This window comes from Mus caroli, chromosome 9 (assembly GCF_900094665.2).
Source record: "Mus caroli chromosome 9, CAROLI_EIJ_v1.1, whole genome shotgun sequence".
Classification (NCBI taxonomy): Eukaryota; Metazoa; Chordata; class Mammalia; order Rodentia; family Muridae; genus Mus; species Mus caroli.
Genome location: NC_034578.1, coordinates 63,545,192 through 63,567,332, shown reverse-complemented (window position 1 = coordinate 63,567,332; position 22,141 = coordinate 63,545,192). Strand labels below are relative to the sequence as shown.

The 22,141-nt window shown below is 39.6% G+C and overlaps 1 protein-coding gene, 1 non-coding gene and 1 pseudogene across 6 annotated transcripts in view; 2 read left to right on the top strand and 1 right to left on the bottom strand.

Annotated features, from left to right (window-relative positions):
- Nucleotides 1-19,291, bottom strand: part of Herc1 (HECT and RLD domain containing E3 ubiquitin protein ligase family member 1) — a 159,282-nt gene extending 139,991 nt beyond the window's left edge. For all 5 annotated transcript variants that reach the window (XM_029481107.1, XM_029481103.1, XM_029481105.1 and 2 more), the window contains exon 1: nt 19,113-19,291. The gene's annotated coding sequence lies outside the window, so the exon portion shown is untranslated. The remainder of the gene's footprint in view (nt 1-19,112) is intronic.
- On the top strand, nt 9,066-9,167 carry LOC115032107. The gene has a single exon (XR_003837734.1). It is a non-coding gene; the product is annotated as a U6 spliceosomal RNA (small nuclear RNA).
- LOC110302356 lies at nt 9,066-9,666 on the top strand (annotated as a pseudogene).
- Nucleotides 19,292-22,141: the final 2,850 nt, after the last annotated feature.

Below are 22,141 nucleotides of genomic sequence, written 5' to 3'. Positions count from 1 at the left end.
AGAAAGAAAGAAAGAAAGAAAAGAAGAGAAGAGAAGAGAAGAGAAGAGAAGAGAAGAGAAGAGAAGAGAAGAGAAGAGAAGAGAAGAGAAGAGAAGAGAAGAGAAGAGAAGAGAAGAGAAGAGGAGACAGACTTGGACTGAGCACCTAAAGTTTTACAGACCAAACCATATAAGAGTACCCATCAACAAGCTATCACTAAGTCATCATCTCATCTACCTAAAGAGCAGAGAGACAAAGAACCGATCTTAGGCATATGACAGAAATCCTTTGCTTTATTCTACACATGCATTTAAAGGACCAACCGAATTTGTTCCTTATTTCTGCTTGCTTCAGCCCTTTTCTGTCTATAAAGCTGATCTCCTCTGCTCAGCTCACTGGAACATTCTTAGTAGTTACAGAATGGTGTGTTGCCTGATTCAGGAATCACATATAAAAGCAAACAAATCACATAAAAATTCAATCTACAACTCAATGTCTTCTCATTTTGTCTTTTGATAAAGTTATCAATGTTTAATTGCACAAAATCGACAATGTTTGTGATTACCACTATTTAAAAGGAAATGCACAAACAGGGAAAAGACTCACTGCATTTGTTACCAATTGTTTTACTACATCAGTAAGAACTAGTCAACAAAGTGAAAAGCCAATGTGCTTATTCAGCACATAAAGAACTATAGAAAAAAAAATAGACAACTATAGACAAAAGAGAATCAAACTAATTCTATTCTAGGACCACTAATTCACAATCCTGATAAAACAGCGAAGTCCGGCAAATTGCTGTTATTGTATTTTTAAATCTATAATGATGATTTATCCTACTAAAAGTGCATTTGTTTTTTCTTTCTTCCTGATACAATGAACTAATTCAAAATTATCAAATCCACCAATAATAACATTAACACTATCAATATTTTCCGGGGGGAGGGAGGGGCTAATAGACTTGTGCAAAGGGTTCCTACAAGCAAGTTCTTAAAATGGTTCCTCCAAGTGAATATATCAAATTCGGAAGCTTTTACACACTCTCCAGATAAACAAAGAAATGACAGCTGTTAACATCTATTGAACACTTTCCACAAGGCAGGAACTAATACTAGATGGTGAAGACAACTCTAAAAAGCAGGTGCTCAGATTACCCCCACTTGCCAGCAAAGGAAATAGAAGCACAGAGAGGCTAAACAGTTTGCCAAGGTCACAGTACATTCTTCCTAAGGCTGAGTAAGAATTCAAAGACATCTGTCCTTTCAAGCAGTAAGTCACACTGCTTCTGAACATCATATCAGATATAGTTTAACAGGTTCTATACCACTCTAGATTTTTTTAATTAAAAACCTCAAAATGTTTCAAAGAATCAAATGTCAATTCAGCTCATTCTAAAAGGTCTATTGTTATGATTTAAAATATGTTCTACTTAACCACATACTCAAAATTATTAAGATATTTCAGGGCTGAAAGAGAGGTAGGGGGGTATCATATCAGACAACAACCAAAGACTTTTACCAGTCCTATTCTGAATGTTGCAGGACAGATATGCAAAGGCTTGAGAAGCCAAGACAAGAAGATCCTTGAGCTCAGGAGTATAAGGCCAAGGGCTTGGGTAACAGCAAGATTCCATCTCCAAAATGATGAGACCAAAATGAAAGACAGGGGAAGAAGGAAGAAAAATGAAAAAGAAGGGACAGAAAGAGGAAGAAAGGGTAGGAAATGGAAAGGGGGGGTCAGAACAAAGTTGGGAAGGGGTGCTGGGGAGATAGCTTAGTCAGTACAGTGCTTGCTGCACACACATGAGGACCTGAGTTCAGAGGCCCAACACCCAAGTAAAAATAGAAAACCATGGCATACCTCTGTAACCTGAGCACTGGGAAGTCAGAGATAGAAAGATCCATAGAGGCTTACTGTCCAGCCAATCTAGACAATCAGTGAAATTCAGTCAGTCCGAAAAGAAAGTAGAGAGCCATCAGACCTCTGACCTCCACACAAGCATAGAAACACACACACACACACACACACACACACACAGAGAGTTGTATAAATGAACCTCCCAACACAGAGACCCACCCATACACACAAAACTAGAAATCAAATGTATTGAATTAGAGATTATAAAGCTAATATAATCAAGGTTTGTGATACTGACATCAAGATAAGTCAACAGAACAACTAAGAATACAGAAGGAGACTTAACCAACTGTTTTTTAACTGACATACTAAGGCAGATTCATTTCTTTTTCAACAAAAGGTGCTCGAACAACTGATTATACATATAGGTGTAAAATGAAGCTTACCTTAACTTCACACCATACACAAAGTCAACTCAAATTTGTTTAATGAACCAAAATGTCAAAGCTAAACCTAAAAATTTGCAAAAGAAAAGTAAAGGCTAAACATGGTGATTGTATACTTACAATCCCAACACTTAAGAGTTGAGTCAATAAGATATCAAATGTGAGACCAGTTTGGGCCACATAACAAATAATGAAAGAAAGAAAGAAAAATAAACGGCAAACCTGATTAAGATAAGAAAATCCATAACTTGGGACAATCCACACTTAAAACTTTCCAATGTTATTATTAAAACTATATATAGGTTGCAGAGATGGCTCAGCATTTGCTACTCTTGCAAAAGACCTAGGTTCTGTTCTCCACACCCACGTAGAGGTTTACAACTGTAACTCCAGTTCCAGTTCCAATACCCTCTTCTGGCCCCCACAGGCACCAGGCAAGCATGTAGTGCAGACACACACGTATGCAAAACACTCATATACATAAAATAAAATAAAACTATCTTTCTAAGACAGAAAAACAAACAAAAATAAAAAAAATTAAAAGTCAGGTCAGCAAATCAGTTATGCGAGTAAAACAGAGCATTTGCTGGGCAAGCCTGGCAGTCTGAGTGCCTATTCCCAGGTCACATGGTGAAAGGAGAGACCAGCTTTCTAAAGTTGTCCTCTGACTTCCACACACATCCAGTGGCAGGCACACATCCACATTCACATTCACATACACACACACACACACACACACACACACACACACAGAAACATATACAATAATATCAATAAACTTTTTAAATCTTTAAAGAAACTTGTCAAGCCAAGTTGAAAAAAACTATTTGCAAACCATGTATCCAATAAAAGATTTATAACGAGAATATATTTTTGCCAGGTGTTGTGGTATACACCTTTAATCCCAGCACTCAGGAGGCAGAAACAGGAGGAGCTCTGTGAGTTCCATCCAGGCCAGTCTCATCTACAAATCAAGTTCCAGGCCAGCCTGGGCCATTACACAGAAAAAGCTTGTCTCAAAAAAAAAAAAAAATTCCTAGAAGAGAGATGCAATGGCACACAGCTACAGCTACAGTCATAAGTACTCAGGTGAGGGCTGGCAAGATGGCTCAGTGGATAAGAGCACTGACTGCTCTTCCAAAGGTCCTGAGTTCAAATCCCAGCAACCACATGGTAGCTCACAACCATCTGTAATGGGATCCAACATCCTCGTCTGGTGGTGTAAAGACAGCTACAGTGTACCTACATATAATATTAAATCTTTGGGCCGAAGCGAGCAGAGGTCCTAAAAATTCAATCCCCAACAACCACATGAAGACTCACAACCATCTGTACAGCTACAATGTATACATACATAAAATAAATAAATAAATCTTTTTTTTAAAAAAAGAAGTACTCAGGAGGCTAGGGCAAGAGGATCATTGAATCCAAGAGTTGAAGATTAATGTGGGCAACATAGTAAGACAGTTCCCTCCCAGCTCAAAAACCAAACAATAAAAAGAATCCTTACAACTCAATAATTTTTAAAAAACCTCCAATTTTAATTGGGCAATATATTTAAATAAAAATGTCACTAAGATACATAATTAGTCAAATAGCCATAGAAAATGATACCCAACATCATTAGACGTTAATGAAATGCAAATTAAAACCACAATAAGCTCACTAACCTGAGTAAAATTTAAAAACACAACCAATACAAATTACCTATGAGGTCACAGAGCAAGCAGAAGAGTCACACATTGCTAACAGAAATGGAAAATTACTTGACAATTTAGTATAAAGTTCATTAAAAACATACACTGTACTTTCACAAATCACAAAAGTGGATTCCTTAAGTATTCACTATATATTTACACATGACCTCACAGCAGCATCAGTCATAACAGCCGCAACCTGAAAACTCACAAGTCCATCAACAGAAGAATGTGGGTTGAAGAGAAGACATAGTAGTTAAGAATGTACACTAATCTTCCAGAAGACCTGAGTTCAATTCCCAGCACCCACATCAGGCAATCACAACTGCCTGTAACTTCAACTCCAAGAAATCTGATCTTTAATCTCTGAAAGCACTAGCACTTGTGAGCACATACCCACATGCACACACAATTACAAATTATAAGAATAAATCTTTTAAAAATAAATAAAACCTTTCTAAAGAGATGGATGTAAGTTACAGTCTATGTACAATAGCATACTATTCAGCAACTGCTTAAAAAATAAGTTGATTAAAAACAACACGAATGAATCTGAACATCATTATGCTGAATAAAGTAAGCAAAACATCAAAGACTAACTTTGGGAAGCAGCATTAGAGACATCACAAAGTTGAGGCCAACCTGGGCTACATAACAAAATCTGTCTCATAAAAGAAAACAGCATAACTAACTTCCCATATGTATGTATATGTATATATGTATGTAGTATGTATGTATGTATGTATGTATGTATTAAATTCTAGACAATGTAAAACCAATGTGACCACTACTTACTTACTTAACAGGTAAAGAACAGTTAAGAGCAAAAGGTACAAGGAAACTTTTGAGAAATAAAATGGGTAGACTGTGACAGTTAAGTCATTTTAAATATTTGTCAAATCCTGTCAAATAGTTAAGATGATAAATTTTTGCTGAATCTTAAGTTTGCTCCAGAAGTAGCCAAAAATAAAGGAAGAGCCCCCCCCCCCCAATGAATTATAGGCTCTTGCCTCTTGTTCATTTGATGCTGTTAGTTCCCTGGTCAGCATCTCTGCAGAACAACAGTCTTACATTTTAAAATGCTTAAGTCACTGTTTCTTTCTTTCTTTCTTTTTTTTCCTCCCGAGACAGGGTTTCTCTGTGTAGCCCTGGCTGTCCTGGAACTCACTCTGTAGACCCAGCTGGCCTTGAACTCAGAAATCTGCCTGCCTCTGCCTCCCAAGTGCTAGGACTAAAGTCGTGCGTCACCACATCCGGCTGAGGAAAAATATTTTAAACCAAGTCTTTTCCTAGAGCATTCTCATTATAACATTCCCCCACCTTTTGTTATTATTTTGGTTTCTTGTTTTCAAGACCAGGTTTCTCTTGTGTAGTCTTGGCTGTCCTAGAACTCACTCTGTAGACCAGGCTGGTCTCAAACTCAGAGATCTACCTGCCTCTAGCTCTCCAGTGCTAGATTTGAAGTCAAGAGCCACCACCACCCAACAATCTCCCACCTTTTTAACTTGTTACATTAGAACAAAGAAGGGCACTGGTAAGGTGGGAGAATGAGATGAAAAAGAAATTACTGACCTTTATTTCTCAAGTCCTTCCCTCCTCACAGAACTTTTCCCCTAAGGCCACCAGTCCTAACCAATACACTAGCATCCATTTGTCCAGCTCTGGTTCCAAAGTCTTCATGCTTTCTCAACCTTACAGGTATTGATAGCTTCTCAACAGTTCTGTCTTAGGAATGTCACAATTCTGTTCCTTTTCTTAAGCCAAAATATCAACAACTCATCCATTTATTTCCTGCCAGGACTGCAACTGATCAAGCTCCATACCAAAATCCTTCATTCTACTTAGAGATCAAAAACACTACCTTCCACAGCCTACCAAATATTAACCATGCCATGTACTTCTGCCATCTCTGCTTTAGTTAGGTAGTCATTCTTGTCAAACCTTAGCATCACTCAACTGAGATGAATTCACTGTCATCTATTGCCTCTTGAAGTATCTAACTCTTTGACCTAACAACTCCTGTACTTCCTTCAGGTCTAATAATTCAGAGTCTATCTTCACCCCCTGTAACTTTTACATGGAACCATGAAAATAAATACTGAGTGTTGCTTTCTATACTCCCTATTAATAAAGAGAGTAACAAAAGCTATTTTAAGTTGCCTGTGTATTCTTTCTTATAACATGTGAAATTTAGTAACCAAGTGGCCCTCTTGGTGAAGTAGGCAGCCAACCAGTTTTATAATCTGAAATATAGTATCTTTACTTATACTTTAACAATAATAAACCATGTAATTATTTTAAAACTTACCTTTGCTATACATATAACCTTATCATTTATTAAAGACAAAAGCAAATTTATATAGTAATGAGGTGGCTATCCTTGTTTTTAAATAATGAATTAAATCTTGGCTGAATATTTGATACAGCAGGAAATAAAGCATGCTCAATATTTCTCAGATTCGATTAGCGTGGGGGTTTTTTCAACATTTTTTTAAAATCTGTATTTATCTTATGTATCTGTGTGGGTGCCTCAGTGTACATATATGCAAAGTGTGTGAGCCTGGAGTCCATGGAGATCAGAAGAGGGCATCAGATTCCCTTGAACTGTTGTTACATACAGATGGCTGTAATCTGCCATATGGGTGCTGGCAACTGAGCTTAGGTCCTCTCAAAGAGCAGCAGTAAGTGCTATTAACTGTTTAGAATTACTTTTAATTTAACCATGGCAAAGAAGAAAGCAGAAGTAGAATACACTAAATTAAATATAGATTCAAACCAGAGATACAAAATAAAATTAACTCTTGTGGACAAAAAGTCAAAGCAAAAACACAGTTAAAATGTTTTAGTACCAAGTTTATGACATATAGCTATTTTTAATCCTTCTGTCTTGGAACAGCAGGGTGGCTCAGTGGTTTTAAGGCACTGGCTACCAACCCTGATGACCTGAGTACAATTCCCAAGTCCCATGATATGACAGAAAGAGAGAACTGACTCCTACAAAGTGTCCTCTGACTTCCGCATACATACCTCCCCCCAAACACACATATATGTGTAATAAATATAATTTAAAATTTCAAGTAAGTAATAAAATATTACTATTTTTAATAATTCTTTTTTAGGGAGCTAGAGAGATGGTGCAGCAGTTAAGGGCACTGACAGCTCTTCCAGAGGTCCTGAGTTCAATTCCCAGCAACCAAATGGTGGCTCACAACCATCTGTAATGGGATCTGATGCCTTCTTCTGGTATGTCTGAAGACAGCTACAGTGCACTCATATAAATAAAATAAATCTTTAAAAAATAATAATTCTTTTTAATGTAATGACTTCAAACAATGGCTGCAATCAAACATGCAAGTTTTCTAAACTATCAACACACATATTGGGTTTTTTGTTGGGCTATTTTGTTTTGTCTTGCCTTGTGAAAGACATCATTTTATTCTTTTTTAGTTGAATGAACAGACTCTGGGAGCCAGCCACAATTGCTGGGTTACAAAATAGTAACTGTCAATACACTTCTATTGAAAGAATCTTTGAAAACAAAAGAGTAAATTACACATGTCAAGTTAAACAATCTGTCACTCTACAGATGAGATTAATCCAGAATGCAAACAAACTACCAACACCTGCAGTTCACCTTAATTTGAAGTTGAGCTTTGGCCAGGACCCACAGGCTAGGCTAAAACAAAAGCAGATTTTCTAAAACTGTGGGTCTGGACCCAGTGGGTTCGCATAACTGAATAAGCAGGTTTCTGGATGTTCATCTACCAACATTTAATTCAAAATCAAACACATATCCAAGGTGTCTCTGGCAATACTCACTCATGCTGTATCACATGACCTCACTGCAGCCTTGGTTGTGAACAGACAATGTGTGTGCTTTAAAATGTGCACAGTCATGACACACAACGTCAACCAAAGTTGCCTGAAATACTTGCTCAGATTCCGGACTAAGTTACAATTGCAGTACTATTTTTGAACATATAAAGTTTTCTGTTCTATGGAAGCATAATAGTTTAATTACAGGGAGAAAAAAAGGATTTTATGAGTTCCCTAAATGTACCATATAAGTATAAAATTAGTGTATCCTGGGATTATATAGTACTAGAATATTTCATTTTAAAAAACTGCTGTTTACATGCTCCACTATGTTCATAGCAGCCTTATTTATAATAGCCAGAAGCTGGAAAGAACCCAGATGCCCCTCAACAGAGGAATGGATCCAGAAAATTTGGTACATTTACACAATGGAGTACTACTCAGCTATTAAAAAGAATGAATTTATGAAATTCCTAGCCAAATGGATGGACCTGGAGGGCATCATCTTGAGTGAGGTAACACAATCACAAAGGAACTCACACAATATGTATTCACTGATAAGTGGATATTAGCCCAAAACTTAGGATACCCAAGATATAAGATACAATTTGCTAAACGCATGAAACTCAAGAAGAACGAAGACCAAAGTGTGGACACTGTGCCCCTTCTTAGAATTGGGAACAAAACACCTATGGAAGGAGTTACAGAGACAAAGTTTGGAGCTGTGATGAAAGGATGGACCATCTAGAGACTGCCATATCCAGGGATCCATCCCATAATCAGCTTCCAAACGCTGACACCATTGCATACACTAGCAAGATTTTGCTGAAAGGACCCANANATAGNTNTCTNTTGTGANACNATGCNGGGGCCNANCAAACACAGGAGTGGATGNTCACAGTCAGCTATTGGATGTATCACAGGGCTCCCAATGGAGAAGCTAGAGAAAGTACCCAAGGAGCTAAAGGGACCTGCAACCCTATAGTTGGAACAACATGATGAACTAACCAGTACCCCGGAGCTCTTGTCTCTAGCTGCATATGTATTGAAAGATGGCCTAGTCGGCCATCACTGGAAAGAGAGGCCCATTGGACGCAAACTTTATATGCCCCAATATAGGGGAATGCCAGGGCCAAAAGAATGGGAATGGGTGGGTAGGGAAGTGGGGGGGGGGGGTATGGGGGACTTTAGGGATAGCATTGGAAATGTAATTGAGGAAAATACGTTAAAAAAAAAAAAACTGCTGTTTAAGTGTTCGCTTTGTAAAAAGTGAACTATATTTGCACATATAGTAAAATTGGAACGATACAGAGATTAGCATGGCCCCTGCTCAAGGATGATACGCAAATTCATAAAGCATTCCATATTTTTGGGACAAGAACAGTGGCACCCGGGTGGTGAAGCTTCGAAAATGCCTAGGTATTATCCTACCGAAGATGTGCCTCAGAAGCTGCTGAGCCATGGCAAAAAGCCCTTCTTCAGTCAGCACGTGTGAAGGCTGCGCTCCAGCATCACTCACTGGGTACAGCAGAGGCAAGAGGGTGGTTTTCCTGGGCAGTGGCTTGCTACTTGTGACTAGGCCTCTTGCCATAAACAGAGTTCCTCTACGCAGAACATACAGTTATTCATTGTCACCTCTGCAAAAGTTGTTATCAGGGAGATTAAAATCCCCAAACACCTGACTGATGCTTACTTCAAGAAGCAGCAGCTGCGCTTCTTCGACACAGAGAAGCAGAAATACTAGATTACAGAGCAGCAAAAGGCTGATCAGAAGACTGTGGACTCGAAGATCTTGCTAAAGAACAAAGCTGTTCCTCAGCTCCAGGGCTACCTGCAATCTCAGTTCTCCCTGAAATGGCTAACAACCTAATTAAACTGCTTTGTATGGGAAAAAAATTGCTGTTTCAAGTTTGTGACTTGAGTTTCACAAATAAATAGTGAATTAGTTTTGGAGAATTTCCCACAATTTCTGAAATAGCTTTAAAGATATTTCTGAAGCCGGGCGTGGTGGCACACGCCTTTAATCCCAGCAATCGGGAGGCAAAGGCAGGCGGATTTCTGAGTTCGAGGCCAGCCTGGTGACAAAGTGAGTTCCAGGACAACCAGAGCTACACAGAGAAACCCTGTCTCGAAAAAAACAAAAAATTTATAAAAATAAAAATAAATAAATACATAAATAAAGATATTTCTGCCATTTTGTTACTGTGAAGATAAATGCTGAAGATATTTTATACTTTCAGTAGCTATTATTCAGCCAAGTTTTATATCTACCTTATAATACACAAATTTGTCTTCATTTTTATAGTAAGACCTATGTATACCAAAAAACTGTTTTATAATGCATTTATGATTTTTATCAATAAATCATCTGTATGTTTTATATAACCATGTATGAGGAGGCATGTAAAAATTTCTCAGAAGGCCTAGTAGGACTTAAGAGGTAAAGGCCTGACCACTTTTATTTTTATTTACTTACTAAAACAACATTCACAGAAAAGACAATGTAGATTTGCAAACAATATTGCAGCCACTGTTACTTTCTAGTAGTATAGGCTTCTGGAATTTATCAGCAACAGGTTTACTTCGTAAGCACTCTAGTACATTAGCGCCTAAGCAGGATTAGTTTTATCTTGTGTACAAAAAACAAGTCCTGCCTACTCATTCTGAAATAAGGAACCAAAAGATGGCAAAGAAAAGAGAGATGGTGATTAGAACGTAGCAAAAAAAAACAAAAAATAACTCTCAAAGAAGAGAAAGGCATCTTAAATAATATTTTAAGAATGCAAAATACTCTGCAGTTAAAATTTTGGAAAACAAAGTCACAACTTGTTAGTAACCAAAAGCGATTCTGTACAATTCACGCTCACTTTATTCCTCTATTTTGCATACCTTCTTACTATCGCAGAACAATTTTAATGTAACCAAAACATTTGAAATTGTTTTCAAAATAAGAAAGGAAACAGAGCACACAACATTTATGACTTGTCATTACCACTGTATCTTACATACTCAGAAGCTACTAGACTGTCTTTACCAAACTTCCAAAAGGGCAGGAAAGTAAGGTAGAAGAGAGGGAAAAAGGAAAGGAAAAGAGAATGCAGTAAAGAAAACAAATTTGGACAAATGGCTCACTCCTGTAACCTAGCATTCAGAAGCCTGAGACAGATTTTGTGACCTGCCCAAGTTACACAGTGAAAAGATGAACCTCAGCCAGTGCAAGTGCTTGCAACACATACTTGACAACGTGAGCTTCAACATGTGTAACCATGTAAAAAGCCCAATGCCATGACACACATCTCAAAGCCTAGAAATGCTAGGAAAGATGGAAACAGGAGAATTGCCAGGAAATTCCCAGGCCAGTTAGCCCCAGTGCCACTGGAAGAGATCATGCCTCAAAAGAAAGCAAACGGCAAGAAACAACTCCTAAAAGTTGTCATCTGGCCTATGTACGTGTACATACACACACACAATTTAAGGCAACTATGTGAGATAGGTATTTTAAAACTGTTTATCTAATTCCACGTCACTAAAAATATACAGTATATCTTAAATTTTTATAATAAACCTGAAATGAAACAGAGAGAGAAAGAGAGAGAGAGAGAACACACACAGGATGTTCCAGGGTATCTACACAAGGTACCTGCACAAGGCCTTGGGTTCAATCCATGTACAGCAAATTGATTAATGAATTAACTGATTAAGAGACCACAAATTGGTAAACATGTTCAATCACCAGAAATCAAGTGTTACCTGAGGTCTGTATTAGCTTCAAAGATACTTTAAGACTGCACAGACCTCTACTGGTTCTATTCACAATCAAACACCTAGCATGTTTTCCTTAGAACCATTAATTTTTCATACAGCCACTAAAACATAGTCTCCTTAAATGCAAGAATGTATCAGCTTGTTTGTCAGTACTGGGGATCACACCCAGTACCTAACATATGCTAGACAAGGACTGAGTTACATCCTCAACCCTCATTTTTAATTTGCGTGTTTCTAGCACCTGGGGCAGTGATATACCATATACTTCTAATAATAAAAAATAGAATACACGTGCTCACTTACAGAAACACTGTTTATAAGTGCAAAATGTAGAAAACAATATAAATGACATACACAAATGTAGCTGTATCTGTGCAACTGTTTTTTAAAAACTGAAGCTACTCTGGAGGCAGAAATAGGCAGGTTTCTGTCATTTAAGGCTAGCCTGATCTACACAGTGAGTTCCAGGCCAGCACAACCTACAAAGCAAGCCCCTATCTTTTAAAAAAAAGAATTAAAAAAAAAAAAATCAAGGGTATGAAAATAATATAACTTCAAAAGAATGAGCCAATCTGTATCATTTCCAGGATACATTACTGTTAAGGAGAAAAAAATGAAAAATTATAATAAACTCTTCATGTCAGAAAGGAATAAGAAGAGTAAGAGAGGTAGCTCAGTGGAAAAGTACTTGCCTAGTAAAATGGGGCCCTGGGCTCATTCTACAACAAGCACAGCACACATATGCACACACACACACACAGAGGCATGTGTACACAAAGAGGTAATAGGAAAGCAGATAGCAGTCCCACAAAAAAAGTAAACATAAGATGGCAAACCCCAGCTGGGCATGGCGGCACATGCCTTTAATCCCAGCACTCAGGAGGCAGAGGCAGGCGAATTTCTGAGTTCGAGGCCAGCCTCGTCTACAGAGTGAGTTCCAGGACAGCCAGGACTATACAGAGAAACCCTGTCTCGAAAAACCAAAAAAAAAAAAAAAAAAAAAGATGGCAAACCCCCAGGCTGGAGAGATGGCTCAGTGGTTAAAAGTACTGACTGCTCTTCCAGAGGTCCTGAGTTCAATTCCCAGTAACCACATGGTGGCTCACAACCATCTGTAATAGGATCTGATGCCCACTTCTGGTGTGTCTGAAGACAGCTACAGTGTACTCATAGACATAAAATAAGTAAAATTTAAAAAAAAAAAAAAGTAAAAAATACATATGCTCATACACACAAAAATGTATATGGATATTCATAGTAACACTATTCCCAGTAGCTGAGAGGGAAAACCCAATGTCCATCAACGGACACATGGATGAATAAAATGTGTTATATAGATAGCATTCTGGCAGAGGTATTCACCTGAAGTACTCATACATGCTGTAGCATAAATGACCTCTGAACAAATTATACTAACCTAAAGAAATCAGGAACAAAAGACCACATATTATACAATTCCATCTACACAAAATACTTAGACTAGAAATAAGCAAACCCAGATAGAAAGTAGAACAGAACATAGACAAGGGAAATGACTGCTAATGATCACAAGGTTTCTTTTGGGGGTAATGTTCTAGAATTTGACAGAGGTGATAAATAGTACAATATTGTGAATATACTTTTAAATAATAATAATAATAAACTGTTAACAGTCAAGTTCTGTAACCCTGCACTTAGAAGGGACCAGGAGAACCGCAAGTTTGAGGCAGAGGAGACCTGTCTGAAAATAAAGTAAGCAAGCAAACAAACCTGGTTTGTAAACTTTAAAGGGAGAGTTTTGATAAGGCAAAGTGACATAGGCCTGTAGTTCCAGCTACTCAGGAGAATAAAGGCAGTTGAGTCACTTGAGGCCCGGAATCTGAGGTCAGTCTGAGCAACATATTAAGAGTTTGTCTCAAAAATTACATAAGTAAGTAAATAAAAGGGTGAGTTTTATGCTATGTGGTTTGTGTGTCAATTAAAAAATTATTTGAGAAAAAATAATAGAAAATGTAGGGGCTGGTGAGATGGCTCACAAAGTAAAGGTGCATATCACTAAGCCTGATGACCTAAGTTTGATCCCTGAGACACAAATCATGTAAGCAAAAATAAATTCCAAATTGTCCTCTGACCTCCATGGTCATATTTGTACCATGGGCTGCAAACAGAGGTTTAATGTTTTTAAGTGCATGTAATCTGTTCATTTTGGTGAAATAATTGAGGAAGAGATAAATCTGAAACTAAATTTAAATTCTGGATTCCTTAATGAACATGGAAAAGAGGTAGAAACAAAGAGACAGGAGTGTGACAGTAGGATAGAGGGACACATGTGAGTAATCATTTTACATAGTAAAGTCAAACAGCAGTGGCATTCAGTAACTGTACTGTTCCACAAACCCAAACTAACACTAATGCCACATATGATGATACAAGCCTATAATCCAAACATTAGAAGGTTGAAGCAGGAGAATACCAAGTTTGAGCCCAGTGTGAGATATTTGGGAGATCCTTTCTGAAGTCACCATCATCATCATCCATAACAATAATTAGTTAACATCAACCAGGACTGAGAGCAATCAAAAGAGAATACAAAGAAGCAACAAAGGAACTGAACTACACTGCACTAAAGTAACATAGTCACACTAAAGAGAACAGAGAATAAAACAACTAACCTAAATAGCTAAAGATAAAAACTGCACACAGATAATCTTGTGAATACTTTTCATAAGCAAATAACTACCTGTTGGATACTCCAAAGTTAGCAAATACATGTTATGATACTGAGGTCTAGACTTCTGTCACAGGAAGAAACTACAAATAAGGAGTAACAGAAGGTCAGAGCAACCTTGTAGTGTTGGAGGAAAAGGTACTGATATAAACTCATGGTCATTATACAAAGAGGAATAAATATAGTTACCCTTCAGTAACTTCAGGGGATAGGTTCCAGAGTTCCCCACCCCTGGCAGATAACAAAATCTATTGTTCTCTGGTCCCTTATATTCTTAAACTGTGGGAAGTGATCCGATCATGTAACTAAATTCAAGGGTGGCCAAAAATCTAGCTACACTAAAAGGTTTCTGGACACAAGAAGGAATCCAAAGTGTCTCTGGCAGCACTTGCCCATGCTGCACCCTGTGACTCCACTGAAGCTAAAATGTGTATGCTTTGTACTATGTATGCCATGGCACTGTGCAATGCCAAGAAGCAATGCTGGGAATACCATGGCTCAGACTGAGAATATTGTAAATTACGGATTGCAGTATTTTTACCATGCAAACAAAGTGTTGTGCTTTTATAGAAATATAATAGTTTTAATTACAGAAAACAAAGCTTCTAATATTATTATCAATCCTTAGCACACAAGCATCAAAGTAATATATCTCTGAATCGCTTTATGTTAGAACATTTGATTTTTAAAGTTGGCTTGACTTTCACATAAAAAGTCATTAAATATTTTTGACTCAAAATTAGGACAGAATTTCCCACAATTACTAAAATGGCTCTAAATATACTCCTGAAATTTTGTACTATGAATTTATGAGAAGCAGCACTCTCAATGCTGTTGATTATAAAACCAAAATATTGATCAACTCTTTAAAAAAAATGCTGGAAGATGTTCTATGTCTTGTAGTATCAAATGTTCAGCAAGAGTTAATTTCTTTTATAAAAATAAGTAAACAGACCCATTTCTCAGTATTCAAATTTGTTTTCATCTTTAGTAAATCCATATGCATATAAAAACAGCTATTTTAAAATAAGTTATGTTTATCAGTAAATGTCTCATTTGTATACTTACTTTATATAACTACTTATTTAGGGTCACCTAAAAACTTGACAATAGGAAATCATGAGTAGTAAAGGGTTAAAAAATCCTGCATTGTATTAGCTTATAACCTACCCATAATATAACAGATGTTTAATATTTAGTAGACTATAAACAATTATTTAACTGAAGCCAGGCATGGTGGCGCACGCCTTTGATCCCAGCACTCGGGAGGCAGAGGCAGGCGGATTTCTGAGTTCGAGGCCAGCCTGGTCTACAGAGTGAGTTCCAGGACAGCCAGGGCTACACAGAGAAACCCTGTCTCGAAAACAAACCACAATTATTTAACTGGAGTAGGTGAGGTGGTCAGTAGCTAACGGTGCCTGTCATCAAGGCTTTCAATCTGAGTTGGGTCCCCAAGATCCACATGGTGGAAGAAGAGAATCAACTCCTACAAGTTGGCCTTTAATCAACACACACACACAGACAGACAGACACACACACACACACACACACACACTGTGGCCAAAACTGAAACAATGTGAACAACAACATAATGCTATTATATTGGACAACAGTCTGTAGAATCAAATGAATATGCACACTACCATACTGATATAAATAACTAAGTTAACAAATGTCCTTTGACAAATGAAGTCCAATTCATACATATCAGAATAAGGGAACTACAAATACCATAACCGTGTATTTTACAATACAAACAAGGGGAGAAAGTTTGAGCGAAACAGTCTATAGTTTTGAAGAACCTCCTACAAGATATAAATATATCAAAGAGAATACAAAGGGACAAAAAGCACCCTCTCCTAGACTATCCCAATTGAAGCCACCAGAACAAATGATCAAGGTTAAAATATCATTAGTAACCAATAACATGGGCCCCCTAGTAAAATGCATTGATACAGAGCGTTATAATCAAAACACACAAAACTTCAAATCTAATCATGAAAAAAAAAATCAAATGAGCCAAAAATGAGAGTATTTTTACAAAAAATAAAAATAAACAATATTCAAAAAGTCACGAGAAACCTAGAAATTGGTCAGGATAAATGACTCTTTGAACCCAGAGACAGTCAGATCTGTATGAGTTCAAGACCAGCCTGATCTACAAAGTAAGACCCCATCTCAAAAAACCAACCAAACAAAACAAGCCAGTATGGTATCACATGCGTGTATCCTCAGCATTCTCAGTATTAGAGGGAGTAGCAGGAGGATCAGGAGCTCATGAGCAGTCTCAACTAGAGTCAAAATCAGCTTAAGCTGCACAAGCTCCTGTATCAAAAGGAAAAAATAAAAATAAAACTTAACCTTCATCTGATTCAGCATCACATTTATTTGCTGGTAGATCTCCTCTGGAATTTAATATTCCCATTAATTTGTAAGGGCCAGTAGAAAAAAATAAATAATATCATCAGAAAGTACCTATTAGGTACCTATTTTGTGATCCTTTTAGTTTAAAAGAAAAAAATACTAGCTGAAGTGGTTTTGCTGACTTTAAAATCTCCTTTTTAAATTACTCAGCCAATATTCTCTGTTCAAGATCTTGATAATATTTAGAAGGTATCCCTAGCAACCTGTTTTGTGGGTACACTAAGACAAAGTTTTACATATGATGAAAAATAATTGTTTGTTGTTTTTATGGTTGATTACCTACAAAATTTCAAGGGCTTGTTCACGTTTTTTGATCTCTCTCACATAGCCAAGACTGCCCTGAAAATCTTGATCATTCTACCTGCACCTAAAGCGCAAGTCTTGTTTCACAAGTGTGCTTTCTACCTAGCACAGTTTTCTCCCTCATTCATCACAAATACAGCATCAACATGACCACTTACATTCTAAGAGTCCACTTTAAAATCAGCTGCCCACTGAACCCAGGCATTTTGCTCACAACACCAAGACTTTTCACCATGTATTACATGCGTCTTCTACTAACCAATCCAACTCCAAAAACAGCACGCCCTCCTCTAACGTGTTATCCATTTCAATGTGTTATCCATTTAAATAAAATGATATTTTCACATGTTTACATTAGTGAGAAGACTATATGATGCATTTGCTTCTCCTCCATATACCACCAGCACGACTGCACAGAGAAAATACATAACCAGCAAATCAATGGATCAGTGTTGAAAGGAACTGGCAAGACCAGAAATTTAAGAAGCAAAGTGATAAGAACCCTAGGGAAAGCAAAATTCATAAAAGTTGCTGATTCTAAGAGGCCTTAAAAGGCCATCCATTTCAATGACAACTGATGATCTATCCTACTTTTGAAAGACACCAGGCTTCCAACCTGCCATACAATCTGGTCATGTGATTTGGGAAAAATATAATTGACTGTTCTTTGTCCTACATTATGCTGTTTTTTTTTTCTCAAATTACATGACAAAATATTTTAACCTATTTCTAAAATATACAGATATGCAAGTGCAGAGGACAAGCATGCATTGACATGTGCATTTATGCATAATACGGACACTCGGGACATTCACTTTTGCTTGTATAAACACACAGGTATGTAAACATATAATCAAAGGTACATCACCATCAATTTTTAAAAAACTTTGAAACTTACTTTCTCCTCATCGCAATTAATTTTTCTTTTCTTTACATAAACACTGGCCCAATTTAGAGGACTCATCACACAAAAAAAGAAAAGCTATAAAAATAACTCAGATACTATATCCAAAAAGAACAATGTTAAGGTTTGACTTTTAAAGCTATTTGAGCAACAATCATTTTGGAAGAAGGCACAATGAAATATGGTGATGGCCGGGAACAGCCAATGATAATGAACAAGTAACCGGGCTTAATCAAGTGGGCCAAAGGAATGGTTCAAATAAAACAAATCATTTTGGGAACATACATAAAATAAGGAAGTACCGTTCAAGGACAAGCTAGGTACTCTTAAAAAACAAAACATAAAGGGTCTGTTAGAAATATATCAAAATATTAACACTGAAATGCTATCTCTGGAGATGGGTTATTAATTCGTTGGAATTTATTACACACATTTTTATAAAACTAACGCAAATGGAGATTCTGTCCCTGTGCTTCACAGCTACCATACACATGCATGCATACTACATACAAACATACATACATACATACATCGCGTCTTTACATAACCTCCTGGGAGAGGTAGGCACCAAGCTTCTGTCCTCGTGTCTCCTGGGAACCTGCCACCCATCACTGTTCCCAGGGTTAGCTCCTGTCATCACCACCATCCACCTCTCACCCTGGAGACTACACAACTGTCGCCTCGTCTCCGCTCCAGGTAGCAAGGGCTCTAGAAATTGTTATTTTATCCGAAGAGAGATTCAGAGAAAAGGTTTACCGAAAGGATGAGCAGCCCCCACCCAAAAGCGCAGACGAGGAGAAAGACACACGGTCTCAACCTCCACCCCTCCGAAGTCGGCCGGCGACAGGGAGCACCGGAGTCGCGACTCTCCTCAAGAGAAAGAGATGGGAGAGCCGCTCCCCAGTCCCAGTCCCAGATGAGAGAGCCGCGCTCGTTAGCGGATAAAGGGGAGAAGGTCACAGACGCGACCCCTGAGGAGCTGAGGGGCGCAGACTGCAAGCTTATTCAGGGGCGGGTCCCTCCCTCCCGCAGGTGGCACGGCTTCCAACAGGCTTCCAAGGGGCCAGGGGTTCCTCGGGCCTCCGCCCGCCGTCCACCCGGAGCCAGCAGTCCCGCTCGGCGGGCGGCCCCGGAACGGACCGGAGCGGCTCGGCCGGGCCAGCCGATCACACACTCGGGAGGTCACGATGGCGAAAGAGAACGTGTTACCTACCGTACGTGGGTCGGGAGCTGGCGGCGATGGGGTGCGGCTCCAGCACCCGGCACCCGGCTGGCCAGCGGCTGCGCTAGCCGCGTCCTTTATATTTTTGCTGCAGCGGCGGCGACTTGTCAAAGGGAAAGACGTAAGAGGCGGCGGCGGCGGCAGCGACAGCGGCAGCGGCAGCGGCAGCGGCAGCGGCAGCGGCAGGCGAGTCTCGCGGGACTTATGGGGGAACTCTCGCGAGATCAGGAGCGCTGGTCCTGCCTCCTCCGGGCCTCGCGCGGGAGGTGGGAGGCAACCTGAGAGCAAAAGGGAGAGAAGATGCCGGCTTGGGCACTGATGGGAAAGCGATGAGTACATCGCCGGCCGGGAGACCCTCCCTGTGAGGGTACTGGGGACACTCTACCGCCCCATGTCTCTCAACCGCTGAGTCCTCGCGGAGTCACGTGTGCCCGTAGGGAACTAACAATTGGGGGCATTTCACAAAGGGCGCTGAAGGATCAAGCGAGCATGGATGTGTTCAGGATGAGCACGGGACAGTCTGCAAGAGGATCGGGGTCCGAGGGCTGCCGAGGCCTCGGGGCTGCAGAGGACCGTGAGGAAAAGCTGCGGCCTGGCCACACCCCTTTATCTCGGCTGCGTGCGGGGCGCTCTACTCCCTTTATCTCCCATCACAGTCTGCCCTTAACCTTCTGGCTGGTTAAGTTTACGCCCAAGCAAGTGTTTAAGTTGACCAACTTCTGCCCTGTCTGAGGAACACAGGAGGATTTAGTACAGGTCTTGACCCTGACCTATACAGTGATGCACTCTGAGGACTGACTAACTTGGTCATCTAACCCAAAGTCTAGCATAGATGTAGGCGCTCAAATGTTGAATTGATATTGTTGAATGCCTCTGTACTTAAGGACTCCCAATCTCACCACTGTAGCCACCTTCAGCAAAAAGTTTTTCTGGAGAGAGATCTCAGCGGTTAAGAGGGCTTGCTCTTACAGAGTGACTTGGCTTCACTTCTCAGCACCCAAGACAGGATGTCCACAACCACTTGGAACTTCAACACTCACTTCTGAACTCTACAAGAACCTGCACTCGCGTTCACATACCCACACATACACATGAATTTGTTTTTATTTTCAAGACAGGGTTTCTCCGCGTCGCCCTGGCTGGCCTGGAACTCTCTGAAGACCAGGCTTTTTCCTGATTCTGTCCAGAGTGCTGGGACTAAAGGCGTTTGGGGAAGGGGGGGGGGTGTTATAAATAAAATCTTTTTAAAAAATTCTTGTGCTAAAGACATACACATACATGGTATAAGCAGCTGGGTGGGGTGGCAATCTCTGTGAGTTTGAGGCCAGTTTGGTCCACATACTGAGTTCCCCTTTGGTTCAATTGGAAATGTGTATCATACAAATTTAGCCCAAGACAAAAGCTACTCTCAGCTTTGTGTGTGACTTGAAATGGCTTGCTTGGCTTCCCTGGACCTCAGTTCCTAATCTGTTCATTTAGAATATTAGTTGTTATTACAGGGTTCCTCCTCAGAGGAGTATAGATATGAGATAATCACTAAATAGAACTTCTAATGGTGCCTGTAAACTTCTGTGTATAGGATGTGTATTCTAGTCTAGGTATGAGAGGCAGATTAGCATGGAGTGATGACATTGTTGCTAGTGCTTTTTATGGTCTCAGATGTTTGGTTTGGGACCTGGGGACAAGGGACTGAGGTGCATATTTTTCATATCAAAGCAGACCTGGCCTCCTGATTCTACCAGCATCCCTCAGTTCCTACCTGTCATACCCTGCCCCCAAATATGAGCTTTGCAGCCCAGGGTCTGGGTTGCCCTTCCCCTAGAGGCTTCTCCCTATAGAATCCAGACATTTTGTGTACTCTCTCTCCCTCTCTCCCACTCTCTCCTTCTCTCCCACTCTCTCCCTCTCTCCCACTCACTGCCTTGCAGACCTAAGTTCTGTTCCCAGCACCTATATCAGGAGGCTCCCAACTGCCTGGAACTCCAGCTCCAGAAAGATCTGACACCTCTGGCCTTAGCAAGCAGCTACATTCACATGTGCATACCCCCATACAGATATGCACATATACATATAGATATCATTTAAAAATAATAAATCTTTTTTAAAAAAAGAAATTTCCTCTCTTGCCCTCTATTTAACGTCCTCCCTAGGAGACATATGCAAAGAACTAAATACAATTGAGTCCAACAGCACACAACTACTTTCTAAATTTTCACTTGTTATTTTTATCTTTTGTGTAAAGTGTGTTGCCTGTATACATGCCTGTGTGCCTGCCACCTGCATGCAGTGTCCACAACAGTCAAAAGATGGGACTAGACCCCTGGGAACTGACATTACCCACCACTCTATGGGCCACAGCGTAGGTGCTGGGAATCAAACCTGGGTCCTCTAAAAGAACAGCCAGTGCTCTTAACAGCTGAGCAATTTCTCCACCCCACATACAATTATGAATTAATGTCAGCAAGGAAACTCTACTTTCCACCATGACTTTGGCCATACCACTTTTCCCAAACACAAGTACTCAAATCAGCACTTTTTAAAGCCTCATCAACATCAGCCTCCCACCTCTACCACCCCAGATCTCCCCTAGAAAAATGGAAACGTGTCCTCAAGGCCAAGGGCTCACTATTATAATGGATCCTTGTCCTGACAGCTCTCTGAGCTGTGCACCAAGGCCACAACAGAGAAACAACTCTCCCTGCTTGCACACGCCGCCATTGGCCTCCCAAGGCACGTTCTGTACTCGTGCACTACAGTCAGGGACTGGAAAGTCAGAAAAATGTGTCGTTTTCATCTCGCATCTGCCTATAAGCTATGCTTAGCTCTAAAACGAAAGCTATAGCTAAGTTGGAAGCGAAATCAGAAGAGTAAAAATATGGAGGAAACGGGAAAAGCTAAAAGGATTCAGAGAACGTATTGAACTATGACTCTGAAAACAGAAACTTGCCAACGCAGGAGTCTACAGACAAGAGTCCTGCTGTCACAGGAAATCGCAACCTGCCTTCCCCTTTCCTGCCTGT